This window comes from Symphalangus syndactylus, chromosome 10, assembly GCF_028878055.3.
Source record: "Symphalangus syndactylus isolate Jambi chromosome 10, NHGRI_mSymSyn1-v2.1_pri, whole genome shotgun sequence".
Lineage (NCBI taxonomy): Eukaryota > Metazoa > Chordata > Mammalia > Primates > Hylobatidae > Symphalangus > Symphalangus syndactylus.
The window spans coordinates 48,252,640-48,271,764 of NC_072432.2; positions in this window are offsets into that span (position 1 = coordinate 48,252,640).

Sequence of the window (19,125 nt, forward strand, 5' to 3'; positions counted from 1 at the left end):
AACAATTTTTATTTTTATGAAAATCTTATTTAACCTTTAGGGAAATATATAAAGAAAACATTTAAGGCTTTGTAAAAATCCTGGCAGATTTTATTACTGAGTGTTCATGTGGCCCGAATCAAATGTTGCTTTGTTAAAGCGTTGAAATAATGTTGGAACTAAGACCTGACATTACTAATTGTAATAGGTTGAACAAATGCTTGTTTGAAAGCATACTGGGTCTCCACTTACTCCTGCTGGGACCATTTTCATTTTCTGTGCTCTGTCACCATCACCTGGGCTGCTTTTGCTATTTTCTTTTCTCTAGCTGTTTCATATAATGTTTAAATGCATCTAAGCTGTACCTATGTGAGCGAACTCCTCTATGATTAAAAAAAATCACCGATATGTGATTTAGATGATAATATGACAAATTAGTTGTATTAATACTAATAATAATAAAAATCATACAAATGCATTATTTGGGTTATGCATCTTTATTTGAAGTCATATATAGTGTCAATTTTAGAATATTTATAATTATAAATAACTGCTCGATTATCTCCTTAATTTAATATTCAAGAAAGATTAAAATATTTTTAAAATAGCATACACTTAAGGAAATTGTCATTTCACTTTAAGAAATGCCATCAAATTTGGGTGTTGATTCAAACAAATCAATCGCCAAAAGACATTTTAAGAAAATCAGAAAAATTTAGTTACGGACTGGGTATTAGATAAACAGGAATAATTTGATTTAGTTCCATGTGATAATTTTGTACTTATATAAGAATATGGCTATACATTTAGAGATGCATGCTGAAGAACAGGAATGCAGTGATATAGAATTGCTTTAAAATACTTCAGCAAAAGGAAAAAAGATTTAAAAACACAATTTTGTCAAAATTGTGATACTTTCATTTGGGTATTGGGTATATGGAAATTTATTATTTTCTTTTTTTCTAAATTTTTAAAATGGAGAACTGAGTAAATAGACAAAATCAATGAAAAATTGATTGCTTGGAAATGCATAAAAAATAAATATGCCAGTAGTTTTGAAAATGCCATCCATTTGGCTTCCACACTGGCTGCTTTGGAGGCTCTTTCCTAAGGACCCTTGCAGAGGCCGTTTCTTCTCTCAGAAACACTCTTGCCCAGGTTTCACAGGGCTTTTCCACAGGGCTTGCTCCCTCACCCCTTCAAGTCTTTCGTTATTTGTTATCTCATTGAGCTTTTCCCTGATTATTTTATTTATACAGTAATACCCACCACCCTCCCCTAATATTCTGTGTATGTTTCCCTGCTGTATTTTTCTTATAGTGCTTATTATTGCCTAATACATTACACAATTTACTTTTTTTTTTTCTTTTGACACAAAGTCTGGCTCTATCACCCAGGCTGGAGTGCAGTGATGCTGTCTTGGCTCACTGCAAACTGCCTCCTGGGCTTAAGCCATACTCCCATCTCAGCCTCCCCAATAGCTGGGACTACAGGTGAGTACCATCATGCCTGGCTAATTTCAGGCTGGTCTCGAACTCATGAGCTCAAGTGATCTGCCCGCCTCAGCCTCCCAAAGTGCTGGGATTACAGGCATGAACCGCTGCGCCCAGCCACAATTTACTTTTAATTGTGTATATTATTTGCCCCCCTCCTCAGTAGAATGTAAACTCTATGAAGGCAGAATTTTACTTCTGCTCTATTAACAGCAATATTTCTAGTACTTGCTGAATAAAGTAATAGGATAGATTCTGAAAGATGAGAGAGTAGCTCTATTTCTGCTTGTGGTTACTAGGCAAAGGTTTAAAGAATGAAAAAAGGTATTGAAGGAAGAAAGGCAACATTGCAAATGTGACTCACAGCCCATATAGGCCAAAAAGTGCAGAAATATTCCCTTGTTCAAAAATATCTCAGAGAAATTTTCACACCCTAAAATTTCATTTAGATTCACAAGTTCTGCTTTAAAATAAGCCTTTTGGAAAATTAAACTTTTATTTTCTTATACTTCATGATGAAAGTTTAGATAGTTGATTCTGTGACAATCAAGAAATGATGAACGTTTTAATGGGAATATGATGAAAGATGAGACCATGTTGTAATATACCAGGTGAGGCGGTGAACTTTAGACGAATAAGCACTAGGAAATGGATAGAAAGGATAAAGTGGCGGTGAGGTTCTGAAGTATGTATAGTGTTAATGTTTAAGTCAATTATAATTTTATAACAAAACTCTATGGTTAAGAAATTAATTCCTTTAAAGGCCGAGGCGGGCAGATCACTTGAGCTCATGAGTTCGAGACCAGCCTGATTTCTAAAACCTGAAATCAGAATACTTATTCTGTTTCTACAATGGATAAATGTGTAATCTTGCATTTTATAGACCTAAACTCTGACCAAAATATCCTTGTTTTTTAATGTCTTACTGTTTTCCAAAATTGTGCACCTAAATGTATGCTTGGGTTGTCTTACACCTAGATGCTGAGACAAGATTTTCATCACCTATAATTTTGCTTCATCTATTTAGGCACCTCTTTCAATAAATATCAAACAGAGACAAAGTTCCTTAGTAAGAGATGTTCAATAGAAAAGGGATATAGAAGGGAAAGAGAAGAAGCAAAAGATAAAAAAAATTATTAAATGAAGATAACTAGTCACTTAAAAAACTCTCGTTTTGGTTTTCTAAACTGCTTTTTGACTAGTTGGCAGTGTGTTTGGGGTAAGTTACTGGGCCTATGTTTTGTTAGGTATAAACTGAAGGGGCTCCACTCGTGATCCCTAACGTCAATCATGTCTTCGAAAAATTTTAACAACCTTTCATAGGTGACAAATAGCCAGAGAGAGGGAAGGCCTGATGTGTATCACTTACTGGTTCTGATCAATTTCCACTGTATAAGGATTCTCTCTGTGGCTACTTTGGTGGGCTACCAACATGATCCTATGAAATAAGATTTATAATTTAATTCCGTTGTGTTCAGAGAACATGTATTGTATGAGTTGAATTTAAAAATATTTTTTGAGCCTTGCTTTTTGGTGCAGGATATGGTCTATCTTGTAAGATGTCCAATATACATTTGAAAATACTATTTATTCTGCTGACATCAGGTGTAGTGTTCTAAAAATATCAATTAGATCAAGTCGATTGATAGTGTTATTTAAGTCTTTTGTATCCTTACTGACTTCCTGTAAACTTATTTCATATATTGTTAAGGTGTGTTGAAATCTGTAACTATAATCATACATTTGTCTATTACTCCTTGTAGTTCTGTTAGTATTGGCTTCTTGTATTTTCATGTTATTAGATACCTGGAATAGGCAGAATTCTAAGGTGGTCCCCAAGATCTTGCTCCCTGATGTTCATGCCCTGTATAATCCTTGGAGATTATCCTCAGTGAACCTGGCCTAATCAGGTTAGTCCTTAAAAGGGACAAAGGATCTGGTGAAAGACATTCAAAGTATTAGAAGAATTCCATGTGAGAAGGATTCCTTGTTCCTGGCTTTGAAAACAGAGGGGGCCATGTGGCAAAATAGAGTTGACCTCTGGGAGCTGAGTGACCTTCAGCTAACAACCAGTGAAGGAATGGAGACCTCAGTTCTATAACTGCAAGAAATTGAATTCTGTCACAGCATGTGGTCTTGGAAGAGGCTCCTGAAATCCAGACTAGAATACAGTCTAGCTGCCACATTGATTTTACCTTTTGAAACGGAATCGAGAATGTTATGTTCAGGCTTCTGAGCCACAGAACTGTGAGCTGATAAATGGGTGTTTTCTAAAGATATTAAGCTTCTGGTAATTTGTTATGCAACAAAACAAAACTGATACAGTGCATAAACATTTTAGATTATGTCCTCTTCATTAATTGAACACTTTATCATTATGAAATCATCTTCTGTATCACTGGTAATAGTCTTTGATATGAAATCTGCATTGTCTTATATTTAATATGTCATTCCACCTTTCTATGATAAATGTTTGCATAGAATATCTTATTCCATCTCTTTACTTGTAACCTAATTATGTTTTTATATTTAAGTTGGATTTACCATAGACAGCATGTAGTTGGGTTTTGCTGTTTTATCTAACCTGATATTGTGTGCTTTTTAATTGCAGTGTTTAGACTTCTACATTTAGTGTGATTGTTACATGTTGAATTTAAGCCTCCTGTCTTGTTGTCTTATATTTGTCCTAATTGTTCTTTGCCTCTCCTCTTTTTTCTTTTCCTACCTTCTTTTGAATTAATAGAGTATATTTTATGATACTACTTATGATTCTCCTTTGTTGGCTTATTAGCTATAACTCTTCATAGACTCATTTTAGTTTCTGTAGGGTTTATAGTGTCCATCTTTAACTTATTACTGCTTACCTTCAAGTAATATTATACTACTTCTTGTAAAGTATAAGAACCTTACAAAAGCATACTTCCTTTTCTACTCTCCCAGAATTTGTGTTATTGTTGTCATACATTTTCCTTCTGTATATATTACAAACAACACAATACATTATGATTATGTTTGCATTAAATAATTATGTTTTTAAAAGATTGAAACAAGAAGAAAAAAGCCTGTATATGTACGCATATAGTTACTGTTTCTGGTGTTCTATATTTTTTTGTATAGATTCATATTTTTAATCCAATATTTTCCTTTTGCTTGAATAACTTTCTTTAGTATCTCTTATGGCATAGGTCTACTAATGATAAATTCTTTCAATTTTCATTTGTCTGAAAGCCTAATTTCACTATCATTTTTGAAAGATATTTTGGCTGTGTAAAGAATATTGTATTCGTTTATTCTCACACTGCTAATAAAGACATACCCGAGACTGGGTAATTTGTAAATGAAAAAAGTTTAATTGACTCAGAGTTCCGGATGGCTGGGGAAGCCTGAGGAAACTTACAATCATAGCGGAAGTGGAAGCAAACATGTCCTTCCTCACGTGGCGGCAGCAAGGAGAAGCGCAGTGCAAAGTGGGGGAAAACACCTTATAAAACCATCAGATCTCATGAGAATGAACTCACTATCACAAGAACAGCATGGAGGTAACTGCCCCCATGATTCAATTATCTCCCACGAGGTCCCTCCCACGACACATGGGGGATTATGGGAACTGCAGTTCAAGATGAGATTTGGGCAGGGACACAGCAAAAGGCTATCAAATACCAAATTAATAGTTTTTATGAAAAAAATTTGATTTAAGTACTATAAAGATTGCTCTAAAATTTTCTAGTTTGCATTGTTTGTAACCCCTCCTCACCAACAACCTCTGCTGACATCTCTTGCTCACTTGTACAGAATGTATCTTTTTATTGGCTGCCTTTAAGAGATTTTCTTTATCACTAGTTTCAAATGGTTTGATTGTGATGTCCACTGGTGTGCTTTTTCTGTTGTCTTGTACATGTGGTTCTTGAATCTTTGTGTTCAAAGTTTTCTTTACATCTGGAAAAAAATTACCATTATTTCTTCAAATATATTTATCTTCCTCCACCTTTGCGAATTTCAATTACATGTATATTCAGTTATCCTATAGTTCATTGATGTTTTGTTAATTTTTCTCAATTGCCTTTCACTCTGTGTTTCATTATGGATAATTTATATTACAATTTTCAAGTTGACTAACATATTATTTTACAATGTTTTGTCTGGCTTTAATCTCCTCCAGTATATTTTTCATCTCAGGCATTGCTTAATTTGGGCTTTTAAAAAACATCTTCTGGTCTCAGATTCCTTCTTCATATGTGTATGTTCATCAGTGCTCAACTAAATACTTGAGAATAGACCTCTGTAGCTCTCTGGAGCTTTCCGTCTGTGCAGCATTCTTCATTTCAGTACTCTGCCCTGCATATATTTAAGTTATACTTAAAATATTCTAGAATTAATTCATTTCTGAGAGTTTATTACTAATAAATACAGAACTTAATGTAAGAGATAATAATATTTGTAAAGTCTTTTCTTATGCAAGCTATCAATAATGGCAGGGAGATTAACACGTATTCTTCATTCTTATAAAATCAGGAATCTTCTACTTTTTCACAATTTAAAATTACCCTTAGAATGACTACAGAGAACAATCTAATTCTAAAAAGGAGTTTACAATTTCACTTGTAAATTTAATAACATTAGAAAACACTGCCTCAAACTAAGTTGAAATAACCTACTATGAAATGTTAAACTACTTCTGTGAACAATAGCATTAAGAAAGTGATCTGAAATGTAACCCAGGCTAAGGATCCTTCTGTAACATTGCAAACAAATTGTTCAGAACTTTCCTGGATTTCCTTTTATCTGTTAGTGTGTTAACAATTTTATTATACCAACAAATCTGTTTGACAAACTGTGGAGAAGAAAGTGACAGAGATGAAGCAATAAATAATGTATATATGAAATATATTAGCTCATTATGAAAAACGAAATAAAATAAAGTTCAACATATTTCTTTGAAATTATAAAGCCTATTCTAGAATTTTTTTTAAACGCTGAAGTAAATACTTAAAATTTTTAAGTAGTAAATTAATCACAAAAAACAATCATGTGTAATCTGAACTATCTTTTTTCCTTGTAAATGTAATGGGAAATGTTCCCTTGGCCCCCTTGCCAGGGTGTGCGATGGGGGTGTGGCTTGCTTCTTCTTAATAAAGGTATTCTTTTACTTTTCTCTGCATCTGTAAGATTAATTACAGAAAACATTTGAAAAATTAGGAGTATTTAAAGAGAGGAAATTATAAAATTCACATTATCAAAAGAGTTAAATATTTTGAAATATTAATTTTATTCCTCCAAGTGTAAGATATATATTTATGTGTTGTCATAGTCACATGTTTACTCATAGTTGAATTTAATCTACTTGTGTTTCTGAGGCTAAGAATGACTTTTTTTAATTAAAAAAGAAAGAAGAATAGGAAAATTTTTTTAGTGAATCTAGAATTATCTTCATTATTTAGAAATAAAAGCCACTCTTAACAATTGAATGTAAATTAAGGTGCATTATCTTTCAAAACTGAAAGTATCTTTATCTCTCATATCTATTATTTTACTTATTATTTTAAAGCATAATCTGAACTAGGCATATTTTTAATAGTTGCTAACTTTTAGGCAAATACATCATATTTATTAACAATTTCAAGATTCTACATGTCAATCAATATAAAAGAGATGACAAATGCCTTTGTATTTGGAAATACAGCATGAATAAAGCTTTGTAAATTTTTCTCTTGAATAAATTGAGAACATGGACAAAATTAGTCTTAACTTTTCCTTGTAAATTAGTAGAGAAAGAAATTGTAGCTTTTAATGGCATGCAATTTTGTTTCTAAACAACAGATGGCACTATCAAATTCTAGATTTACTAACTTTTTTTTCTATTTTTCTCCCTTTTTTAAAATTAAAGAAAGTCATAACTGTCTTAGCTTCAGAAACACAAGTAGATTAAATTATAGAATTACAGTTTTACTGGCATTCAATCTTGAAGAACAATATTTGTAGGATCTTGAATAAAATACTTCTTTTTCAAAATTAACGCTTGATGGTGGTTAAAAAGCTGATCAAATTTTAGAAGTAGTAACATCAAAACAAATGAAATCAATGCTCATAATTGATTTACACCAAGAGCAACTGAATTCTCCACTTTACAACTAGCATATTCTCTTCTGAGCATCAGTAGAGATAAGGATGTTCTGTGAGGGAAGACGCTGACCTGGACTACACTAGAACTGAGTAGCCTCTGGGAAGCGCAATATCTGACAGTCACATAGAACTTAAAATGCAAATCAGATCAAATAATAAAACGATCAATTTGTTTTTTTTCTTTCCCTCAAGAACTATAGTCAGGGTAGGACATTTGGAGACAGAGCTGAGAAGGAAGAATGATTTTTAAAAATGGTTTTGTTCTCACAGAACATAAATGCCCCAGTCTGGTATAGGAAGAGCAGACTCATTTATTGTAGAATTTTGCTATGGACATGAGTTCTTTGGCAGGAGTGCCTACAGTCAGCAACTTCATCTCCATGACTCCCCTATTCTGGTCCACCCCATAACTGCCAGGTAAGGCTGGAGGTAGAGTTGCCAATTTCAACCATTTATTTATCTATGTGTTCCCTTATATCCTACTCTCAGCAATCCTAGTGATATACTAGTCTGTTGTATCAAGTGTTCTTTCTTAGAACAACCTTCTAGAAATTTAGCCTAAAATATTCTTGATCTCTCATTATCCCATTTCTCTTCTTTATATCTTTTTTCTCTAAAAAAAAATTCAAACTTTTTCTCTCTAATGTCTTCTTTATCACTCAAGAATAATTTATCACATATCTTTTTTCTCATTATTTAGCAAAGTATTAATAATTTATTCTTTTCCATTTTTCCTACATCTATCCTTTCAAATTCTTATTTTGCTTGACAAAATAGGTATTGAATATAACTAAACCACTTTAATCTCACTTAATATTTTTTTCCACTTTAGGATATTTCTTTATGTGTAGCTTGGACGAGCCCCCTACTTCAGTTCATATGTTCACTATTTTTATTTCTCTACTGAACTTAGATAAATGGATTATTCAATTATTTTGAGTGTACTATAAGCAATATACAATTGCTCTTTTAATTTAGTAACAGTGAGAGTAAGGTTTAACTCTATTTTCCCAAGACTGAAAAACAAAAGCCTTAAGTAGTAGTCACTTTCCATTCTTGGTTGTGCAAAACTCTAGGGTTTCATTAATTATCTTGGGATGTCATGATGTTCTCAAAAACAAACCAATATAAAACTAAGGAATGTCTAAGGCAAGCTTGTCCAACCCATGGTAGGTTGAATGTGGCCCAACACAAATTTGTATTAAATGTATAAAATGTATAAAATGCATTATACTCTGTTGTTATGGTAACTGGAATGGTGAAATGTATGTATTATTTTCACACCCTCGATAATACATTTCTAACTATATATTTTTAAAAAATTGCTGCAGCGTTTGCCTAATGACCAGAGTATAAAGGCACATTTGTTTCTCAGTTGGCAAAAACACAGTTTTGACAAATTTGACAGGTTTTTGTAGATCTGTAATTTATTTAATTTAATTAATAATTAAGTTAAAAGTTTTGACTTCCTTACTACTCATTTGAAAGTACAAAATACCTCAGTTGCGCATGCCTACCTGCTACCTCAACAGTGTGCTGCTGCATATTAAAAGGGACCCAATTTTAAATCACCTGGAAAAGGCTAAATCTTACTTTTTCTTGCTTTAGATGACCTCTAATTTTATGGCTGATATCAGCCACAAACCTCCCCTTCCTTGTGAGAGGAGGGCAGCCTTCAAACTGAAGTTCAGAGCATTGTTGTACAATATTCCTGAGGTATATTGCTCCCCATCGGATTGGGATCTGTGCCACAGAACATATAAATGGGATTTACACAAGGTTCTGTTATTGTCCAGAGAATAAACTGTGGACCATAAAAGTGAAATATATAATTCCCAATGCCTTTTAAATGTATCAATATGCACAGCGCTCAGTGCACTTTTCACTGGATTAACAGCATGCTGCTATATTGTGATACTGCCAAAAAAGGCCTTATATTTCAAAGCAGAATTACATTAGTCCTAGAAAAGGAGAAGAGCAGCTCTAGGATATGTCCATGATTCCTCTGTGAATCTGTTGTCTGCTTCATTTCTGAGGCAGAACGAAAGAGCACGTGGCTAAGAATGAGGCTCTGGATCAGCCCAGCTTGGGTCCTCCTCGGCCTCAAACTATGGCCTCAGTGACTGTTTCCTGATTTGCAGAGTAAATACTACTGTGAATATCCAACACAATTCAGAGGATTGAATGAGATTAATTAACTTAATTAACAAGTATTAATTAATTAATTAAAAACACTAGGTCACAGCCTGGGCCATAATAAGCTATCAATAAACACTTACTATTGGTGTTAGCAACCTTTACTTTTATTTAAGTGATGCAATTACTCCAATTTATTTGAGTGATGGAATTATAGATATATATTTATAACTTATATAAGCGTAAGTAGTTATACTTTTGGAATATACTTATACAAGTACTTATATAGGTTATAATAAAGTATATAAGTATATTTATAACATATTTATAGGATTAATGTGAGAATATTTTTTATAAAATGATCTAACATGCTAAAATATAGAAATTACTTAGTAAAATTATAATTTACTTTAGCTTGTGTTTATTTGACACCAACCACCTGGACATTTAGTCCATTAACTGCAGTACTTCTCCAAGTATGATTCTTGGGTCAGCACCATCAGCATTACCTGGGAAATGAGTTAGAAATGCACATTCTCAGGCCCCAACACAGGCCCATATGAAAACCACGGATTTAGTGTATCCAGAAGGAAAAAAATCAAAACACTTAGCTTCATTCAGGAAAAAAATAATTCTGATATTGATAGATACCTCTCTTCACTTTTAAAAGTTTCCTCTTATAGAAACCAGATCTGATTGTATTGTTAAAATTAAACTTGTAAATTTTTTCACAATGAATTTCCTGTATGGTGGTCTATGTTTAGGGAAATACTCATCCCGGAACTCAACTGTACAGGGTTGGGCATGTTTTACATACAAGTGTGTGTCTCTCTTCCTGTCTTCCTTCTCCCTTGAACCCTAGTCTCCCTCCCTGCCTTTCAGAACTGTATCCCCCTGGAGTTCTTAGCCTATTCTCTTTTATCTTTCCATCCAAATGTAGTCACCAATATAGTCCTCTTTTCTTTCTCAATCTACACAGCAGAAACCTCCACTGCTGCTTTAGAATCCAGAGAGACTTCCAATCCCATTATCCCCAAAGATGAAGTCTCTCTTAAAAATCGAGATTCTCTATTTTAGTAGTGGTAGCTCTGTGTTCATGCTGTTCCCTCTGCCTAGAACAGCATTTCTTCATATTTTCACATATTTTTACAGCACTTGGCACATAAAAAGCACACAATAAACACCAACATTCTGAGTTAAAAATGTGAAATTTTTTTCCTGCAAAAATAATATAGGCCTGGTGTTTGTCCCAGTTCAATACACATTTATTGACTGCCTAATACTTTACAGGCATTGAACAAAGCATGGGGTAGAAATAATAACAGTATTTTCTCCCCACACTGAAGTAGTGTGCACTCAAATAGGGATGATATATATATATATATATATATATCTAAATTATATATATATTTATATATATAAAATTTAGATCTATATCTAAATTATATATATTTAGATATAAAATTTAGATATATATCTAAATTATATATAAATTTATATACATATAAAAATAGATTACTTTCACATAATGTCACAGGTGTAGCAATAGGAGAGTACACACAGTGTCTTGTGAATTCTGAGGCCAACTTGAGAGATCAGAAAAGGTTTTTAGGAGAAGGTGATGAAGGGCTGAATATATTTTAAAACTGCTAAATGTGTTTTCAAAGGGCAATAAACACCCATATGTTCCATAAAATAAACAGCATGCTTATTCAAGTTAGTTCAGATGATGTTTTCAAAAGCAAAATAGATTTAAGTCACATTTATTCTTTCCTTTAAATAAAATGTTCTTCAAGTTAAAAGTATTATGAAGGGTGTCTGGGAACCATTTTCTTGTCGGAGGCGCTTAACATCTTCACATATTCCCAACTCAGAAATTAGCAAACCATTTTGACATCTCCCTCTTCCTCAGTTCTCTCATACAAGCATCCTTAAGTCATATCCATTGCATTTCCAATGTTTTTCAAATTATTTTTTCCTTTAACATTTGTATTGTCAGTGCCTTCTTTTTGCATCTCCTAATTTCTTTCTAGATAACATCCTAATTGTTTCCCCCAAATCTAGTTTTCACCCCCTCCAAATATCTGCAAGATATCACAGTGCTCTTTAAGCAAAACAAATCAGATCACATTTTTCTCTTATTTAAATCTTTTATTATTATGTTCCTCTAACTAGGATGAATATGCATCCAGTTTGTCCAAATGTAGATATTCCAGTTTTATACTTGCTGACTAGCATAATTGTCAGGAGTGTCTCCTTTCACTCTCAGAAGTGCTTGCTCTGAATTAAAAATTATATGGTTAGCCTTCTCATTGCCTTCACTATTTTGTTTGAATTCAATAATCCTACATTAAAGTCTTCATTTATAATGTGAGTCCTGCCATTAAGAGATGCAAGATTGCCCTTACACCCTGCTTTACCCTTTTACAATTTGAGTTCATCAAAATCATGGATTATGTCTTAAAAACAACTAGTATTTAACACCATGCCTGCCATTGAATAGGCACGTAATGATGTTTATTAAATTTTAAATAGTTACATTTAAAATTGAAGTTTTTAGCCGGGCGCGGTGGCTCACGCCTGTAATCCCAGCACTTTGGGAGGCTGAGGCGGGTGGATCACGAGGTCAGGAGATCGAGACCACGGTGAAACCCCGTCTCTACTAAAAATACAAAAAAATTAGCCGGGCGTGGTGGCGGGCGCCTGTAGTCCCAGCTACTCAGAGAGGCTGAGGCAGGAGAATGGCGTGAACCCGGGAGGCGGAGCTTGCAGTGAGCCGAGATTGCGCCACTGCACTCCAGCCTGGGTGACAGAGCAAGACTCCGTCTCAAAAAAAAAAAAAAAAAAAAAAAAAAAAAAAAAAAAAAAAAAAAAAATTGAAGTTTTTGTTATTAATCATATTCTATGTGAAACATCCTTAGATTATCGAATGCATCCATATGCTTTCCAACATTCTTTTATATATATATATATATTTTCATTATACTTTAAGTTCTAGGGTACATGTGCACAACGTTCAGGTTTGTTACATATGTATACATGTGCCATGTTGGTGTGCTGCACCCATTAACTTGTCATTTACATTAGGTATACCTTCTAATGCTGTCCCTCCCCCCTCCCCCCACCCTACAACAGGCCCCTGTGTGTAATGTTCCCCTTCCTGTGTCCATGTGTTCTCATTGTTCAATTCCCACCTATGAGTGAGAACATGCGGTGTTTGGTATTTTGTCCTTGCGATAATTTGCTGAGAATGATGGTTTCCAGCTTCATCCATGTCCCTACAAAGGACATGAACTCATCATTTGTTATGGCTACATAGTATTCCATGGTGTATATGTGCCACATTTTCTTAATCCAGTCTATCATTGTTGAACATTTGGGTTGGTTCCAAGTCTTTGCTATTGTGAATAGTGCCACAATAAATATACGTGAGCATGTGTCTTTATAGCAGCATGATTTATATTCCTTTGGGTGTATACCCAGTAATGGGATGGCTGGTTCAAATGGCATTTCTAGCTCTAGATCCCTAAGGAATCTTCACACTGTCTTCCACAATGGTTGAACTAGTTTACAGTCCCACCAGCAGTGTAAGAGTGTTCCTATTTCTCCACATCCTCTCCAGCACCTGTTGTTTCCTGACTTTTTAATGATGGCCATTCTAACTGGTGTGAGATAATATCTCGTTGTGGTTTTGATTTGTATTTCTCTGATGGCCAGTGATGATGAGCCTTTTTTCATGTGTCTGTTGGCTGCATAAATGTCTTCTTTTGAGAAGTGTCTGCTCATATCCTTTGCCCACTTTTTGATGGGGTTGTTTGTTTTTTTCTTGTAAATTGGTTTGAGTTCTTTGTAGATTCTGGATATTAGACGTTTGTCAGATGAGTAGATTGCAAAAATTTTCTCCCATTCTGTAGGTTGCCTGTTCACTCTGATGGTAGTTTCTTTTGCTGTGCAGAAGTTCTTTAGTTTAATTAGATCCTATTTGTCAATTTTGGCTTTTGTTGCCATTGCTTTTGGTGTTTTAGGCATGAAGTCCTTGCCCATGCCTATGTCCTGAATGGTATTGCCTAGGTTTTCTTCTAGGGTTTTTATGGTTTTAGGTCTAACATTTAAGTCTTTAATCCATCTTGAATTAATTTTTCTATAAGGTTTAAGGAAGGGATCCAGTTTCAGCTTTCTACATATGGCTAACCAGTTTTCCCAGCACCATTTGTTAAATAGGGAATCCTTTCCCCATTTCTTATTTTTGTCAGCGATCAGATCATTGTAGATGTGTGGTATTATCTGAGGGCTCTGTTATGTTCCATTGGTCTATATCTCCGTTTTCGTACCAGTACCATGCTGTTTTGGTTACTGTAGCCTTATAGTATAGTTTGAAGTCAGGTAGCATGATGCCTCCATCTTTGTTCTTTTGGCTTAGGATTGACTTGGCAATGTGGGCTCTTTTTTGGTTGCATATGAACTTTAAAGTAGTTTTTTCCAATTCTGTGAAGAAAGTCATTGGTAGCTTGATGGGAATGGCATTGAATCTGTAAATTACCTTAGGCAGTATGGCCATTTTCACAATATTGATTCTTCCTATCCATGAGCATGGAATGTTCTTCCATTTGTTTGTATCCTCTTTTATTTTGTTGAGCAGTGGTTTGTAGTTCTCCTTGAAGAGGTCATTCACATCCCTTGTAAGTTGGATTCCTAGGCATTTTATTCTCTTTGAAGCAATTGTGAATGGGAGTTCACTCATGATTTGGCTCTCTACCTGTTATTGGTGTATAAGAATGCTTGTGACTTTTGCACATTGATTTTGTATCCTGAGACTTTGCTGAAGTTGCTTATCAGCTTAAGGAGATTTCGGGCTGAGACAATGGGGTTTTCTAGATATACAATGATGTCATCTGCAAACAGGGACAATTTGACTTCCTCTTTTCCTAATTGAATACCCTTTTTTATTTCTCCTGCCTAATTGCCCCGGCCAGAACTTTCAACACTATGTTGAATAGGAGTGGTGAGAGAGGGCATCCTTGTCTTGTGCCAGTTTTCAAAGGGAATGATTCCAGTTTTTGCCCATTCAGTATGATATTGGCTGTGGGTTTGTCATAAATAACTCTTATTATTTTGAGATACATCTCATCAGTACCTAATTTTTTGAGAGTTTTTAGCATGAAGGGCTGTTGAATTTTGTTGAAGGCTTTTTCTGCCTCTGTTGAGATAATCATGTGGTTTTTGTGTTTGGTTCTGTTTATATGCTGGATTACATTTATTGATTTGTGTATGTTGAACCAGCCTTGCATCCCAGGGATGAAGCCCACTTGATCATGGTGGATAAGCTTTTTGATGTGCTGCTGGATTCAATTTGCCAGTATTTTATTGAGGATATTTGCATCGATGTTCATCAGGGATGTTGGTCTAAAATTCTCTTTTTTTGTTGTGTCTCTGCCAGACTTTGGTATTAGGATGATGCTGGCCTCATAAAATGTGTTAGGGAGGATTCCCTCTTTTTCTACTGGTTGGAATAGTTTCAGAAGGAATGGTACCAGCTCCTCCTTGTACCTCTGGTAGAATTCGGCTGTGAATCCATCTGGTCCTGGACTTTTTTGGTTGGTAAGCTATTAATTATTGCCTCAATTTCAGAGCCTGTTGTTGGTCTATTCAGAGATTCAACTTCTTCCTGGTTTAGTTTTGGGAGGGTATATATGGACACGAATTTATCCATTTCTTCTAGATTTTCTAGTCTATTTGCGTAGAGGTGTTTATAGCATTCTCTGATGGTAGTTTGTGTTTCTGTGGGATTGGTGGTGATATCCCCTTTTTCATTTTTTATTGCATCTATTTGATTCTTCTCTCTTTTCTTCTTTATTAGTCTTGCTAGCGGTCTATCAATTTTGTTGATCTTTTCAAAAATGAAACTCCTGGATTCACTGATTTTTTGAAGGGTGTTTTGTATCTCTATTTCCTTCAGTTCTGCTCTGATCTTAGTTATTTCTTGCCTTCTGCTAGCTTTTGAATGTGTTTGCTCTTGCTTCTCAGTTCTTTTAATTGTGGTGTTAGGGTGTCAATTTTAGATCTTACCTGCTTTCTCTTGTGGGCATTTAGTGCTATAAATTTCCCTCTACACACTGCTTTAAATGTGTCCCAGAGATTCTGGTATGTTGTGTATTTGTTCTCATTGGTTTCAAAGAACATCTTTATTTCTGCCTTCATTTTGTTATGTACCCAGTAGTCATTCAGGAGCAGTTTTTCAGTTTCTATGTAGTTGAGCGGTTTTGAGTGAGTTTCTTAATCCTTAGTTCTTGTTTGATTGCACTGTGGTCTGAGAGACAGTTTGTTATAATTTCTGTTGTTTTACATTTGCTGAAGCGTGCTTTACTTCCAACTATGTGGTCAATTTTGGAATAGGTGTGGTGTGGTGCTGAGAAGAATGTATATTCTGTTGATTTGGGGTGGAGAGTTCTGTAGATGTCTATTAAGTCTGCTTGGTGCAGAGCTTAGTTCAATTCCTGGATATCCTTATTCACTTTCTGTCTCGTCGATCTGTCTAATGTTGACAGTGGGGTGTTAAAGTCTCCTATTATTATTGTGTGGGAGTCTAAGTCTCTTTGTAAGTCTCTAAGGACTTGCTTTATGAATCTGGGTGCTCCTGTATTGGGTGCATATATATTTAGGATAGTTAGTTCTTCTTGTTGAATTGATCCCTTTACCATTATGTAATGGCCTTCTTTGTCTCTTTTGATCTTTGTTGGTTTAAAGTCTGTTTTATCAGAGACTAGGATTGCAACCCTTGCCTTTTTTCGTTTTCCATTTGCTTGGTAGATCTTCCTCCATCCCTTTATTTTGAGCCTATGTGTGTCTCTGCACGTGAGATGGGTTTACTGAATGCAGCACACTGATGGGTCTTGACTCTATCCAATTTGTCAGTCTGTGTCTTTTAATTGGAGCATTTAGCCCATTTACATTTAAGGTTAATATTGTTATGTGTGAATTTGATCCTGTCATTATGATGTTAGCTGGTTATTTTGCTTGTTAGTTGATGCAGTTTCTTCCTAGCCTTGATGGTCTTTACAATTTGGCATGTTTTTGCAGTAGCTGGTACTGGTTGTTCCTTTCCATGTTTAGTGCTTCCTTCAGGAGCTCTTGTAGGGCAGGCCTGGTGGTGACAAAATCTCTCAGCATTTGCTTGTCTGTAAAGGATTTTATTTCTCCTTCACTTATGAAGCTTAGTTTGGCTGGATATGAAATTCTGGGTTGAAAATTCTTTTCTTTAAGAATGTTGAATATTGGCCCCCACTCTCTTCTGGCTTGTAGAGTTTCTGCCGAGAGATCAGCTGTTAGTCTGATGGGCTTCCCTTTGTGGGTAACCCGACCTTTCTCTCTGGCTGCCCTTAACATTTTTTCCTTCATTTCAACTTTGGTGAATCTGACAATTATGTGTTTTGGAGTTGCTCTTCTCAAGGAGTATCTTGTGTCATCACTTTCAGGTATAGCAATCAGATATAGATTTGTTCTTTTTACATAGTCCCTTATTTCTTGGAGGTTTTGTTCATTTCTTTTTATTCTTTTTTCTCTAAGCTTCTCTTCTCACTTCATTTCATTCATTTGATCTTCAATCACTGATACCCTTTCTTCCAGTTGATCGAATTGGCTACTGAAACTTGTGCATTCATCATGTAGTTCTTGTGCCATGGTTTTCAGCTCCATCAGGTCCTTTAAGGACTTCTCTGCATTGGTTATTCTAGTTAGCCATTTGTCTAATCTTTTTTCAAGGTTTTTAACTTCTTTGCGATGGGTTCGAACTTCCTCCTTTAGCTTGGAGAAGTTTGATCGTCTGAAGACTTCTTCTCTCAACTCGTCAAAGTCATTCTCTGTCAAGCTTTGTTCCATTGATGGTGAGGAGCTGCGTTCCTCTGGAGGAGGAGAGGTGCTCTGATTTTTAGAATTTTCAGTTTTTCTGTTCTGTTTTTTCCCCATCTTTGTGGTTTTATCTACCTTTGGTCTTTGATGACGGTGACATACAGATGGGGTTTTGGTGTGGATGTCCTTTCTGTTTGTTAGTTATCCTTTTGACAGTCAGGATCCTCAGCTGCAGGTCTGTTGGAGTTTACTGGAGTTCCACTCCAGACTCTGTTTGCCTGGGTATCAGTAGCAGAGGCTGCAGAACAGCGAATATTGCTGAACAGCAAATGTTGCTGTCTGATTGTTCCTCTGGAGGTTTCGTCTCAGGGTGGTACCTGGCCATGTGAGGTGTCAGTCTGCCCCTACTTGGGGGTGCCTCCCAGATAGGCTACTCAGGGGTCAGGGACCCACTTGAGGAAGCAGTCTGTCCATTCTCAGATCTCAAACTCTGTGCTGGGAGAACCACTACTCTCTTCAAAGCTGTCAGACAGGGACATTTAAGTCTGCAGAGGTTTCTGCTGCCTTTTGTTTGGCTATGCCCTGCCAGAGGTGGAGTCTACAGAGGCAGGCAGGCCTCCTTGAGCTGCAGTGGGCTCCACCCAGTTTGAGCTTCCTGGCCACTTTGTTTACCTACTCAAGCCTCAGCAATGGCAGGCGCCCCTCCCCCACCCTCGCTGCCACCTTACAGTTCAATCTCAGACTGCTGTGCTAGCAATGAGTGAGGCTCCATGGGCATGGGACCCTCCGAGCCAGGTGCAGGATATAATCTCCTGGTGTGCTGCTTGTTAAGACCACTGGAAAAGCACAGTATTTGGGTGGGAGTGACCCGATTTTTCAGGTGCCATCTGTCACAGCTTTGCTTGGCTATGAAAGGGGATCCCTCACTCCTTGCACTTCCCGGGTGAGGCAATGCCTTGCCATGCTTCGGCTCATGCTTGATACGCTGCACCCACTGTCCTGCACCCACTGTCCAACAAGCCACAGTGAGATGAACCCAGTACCTCAGTTGGAAATGCAGAAATCACCAGTCTTCTCCATTGCTCACACTGCAAGCTGTAGACTGGAGCTGTTCCTATTTGGCCAGCTTGGAACCGCCCTCACTAACTCAACATTCTTTTTAACATGTTTATTTACACATTTATAAAATGATCACTGAGTACTTAATATGTAATCTAGTTGAGCAATGTCCTGGTGATGCTTGGATATGAGAAACTGAAAAAACAAACATCTAATTACATCAATTTACAGTGATGTTATTTCCCAATTAACCTATCATAAATTAAAAATATTGCAAATCAAAAATACACTTAAACACCTAACTTATCAAACACTATAGCTTAGCTTATCCTAGCTTGAAATGCTCACAACACTCACATTAACCTACAAATTTGGACTCCTACAGTTGGGTAGGCTAATGTAAGTATTCTGAGCCCTTTAATAAAGGCAGGCTAAACTACGCTATGTTTGTGCATGACACAAAGCCCATTTTACAATAAAGTGTTGAATATCT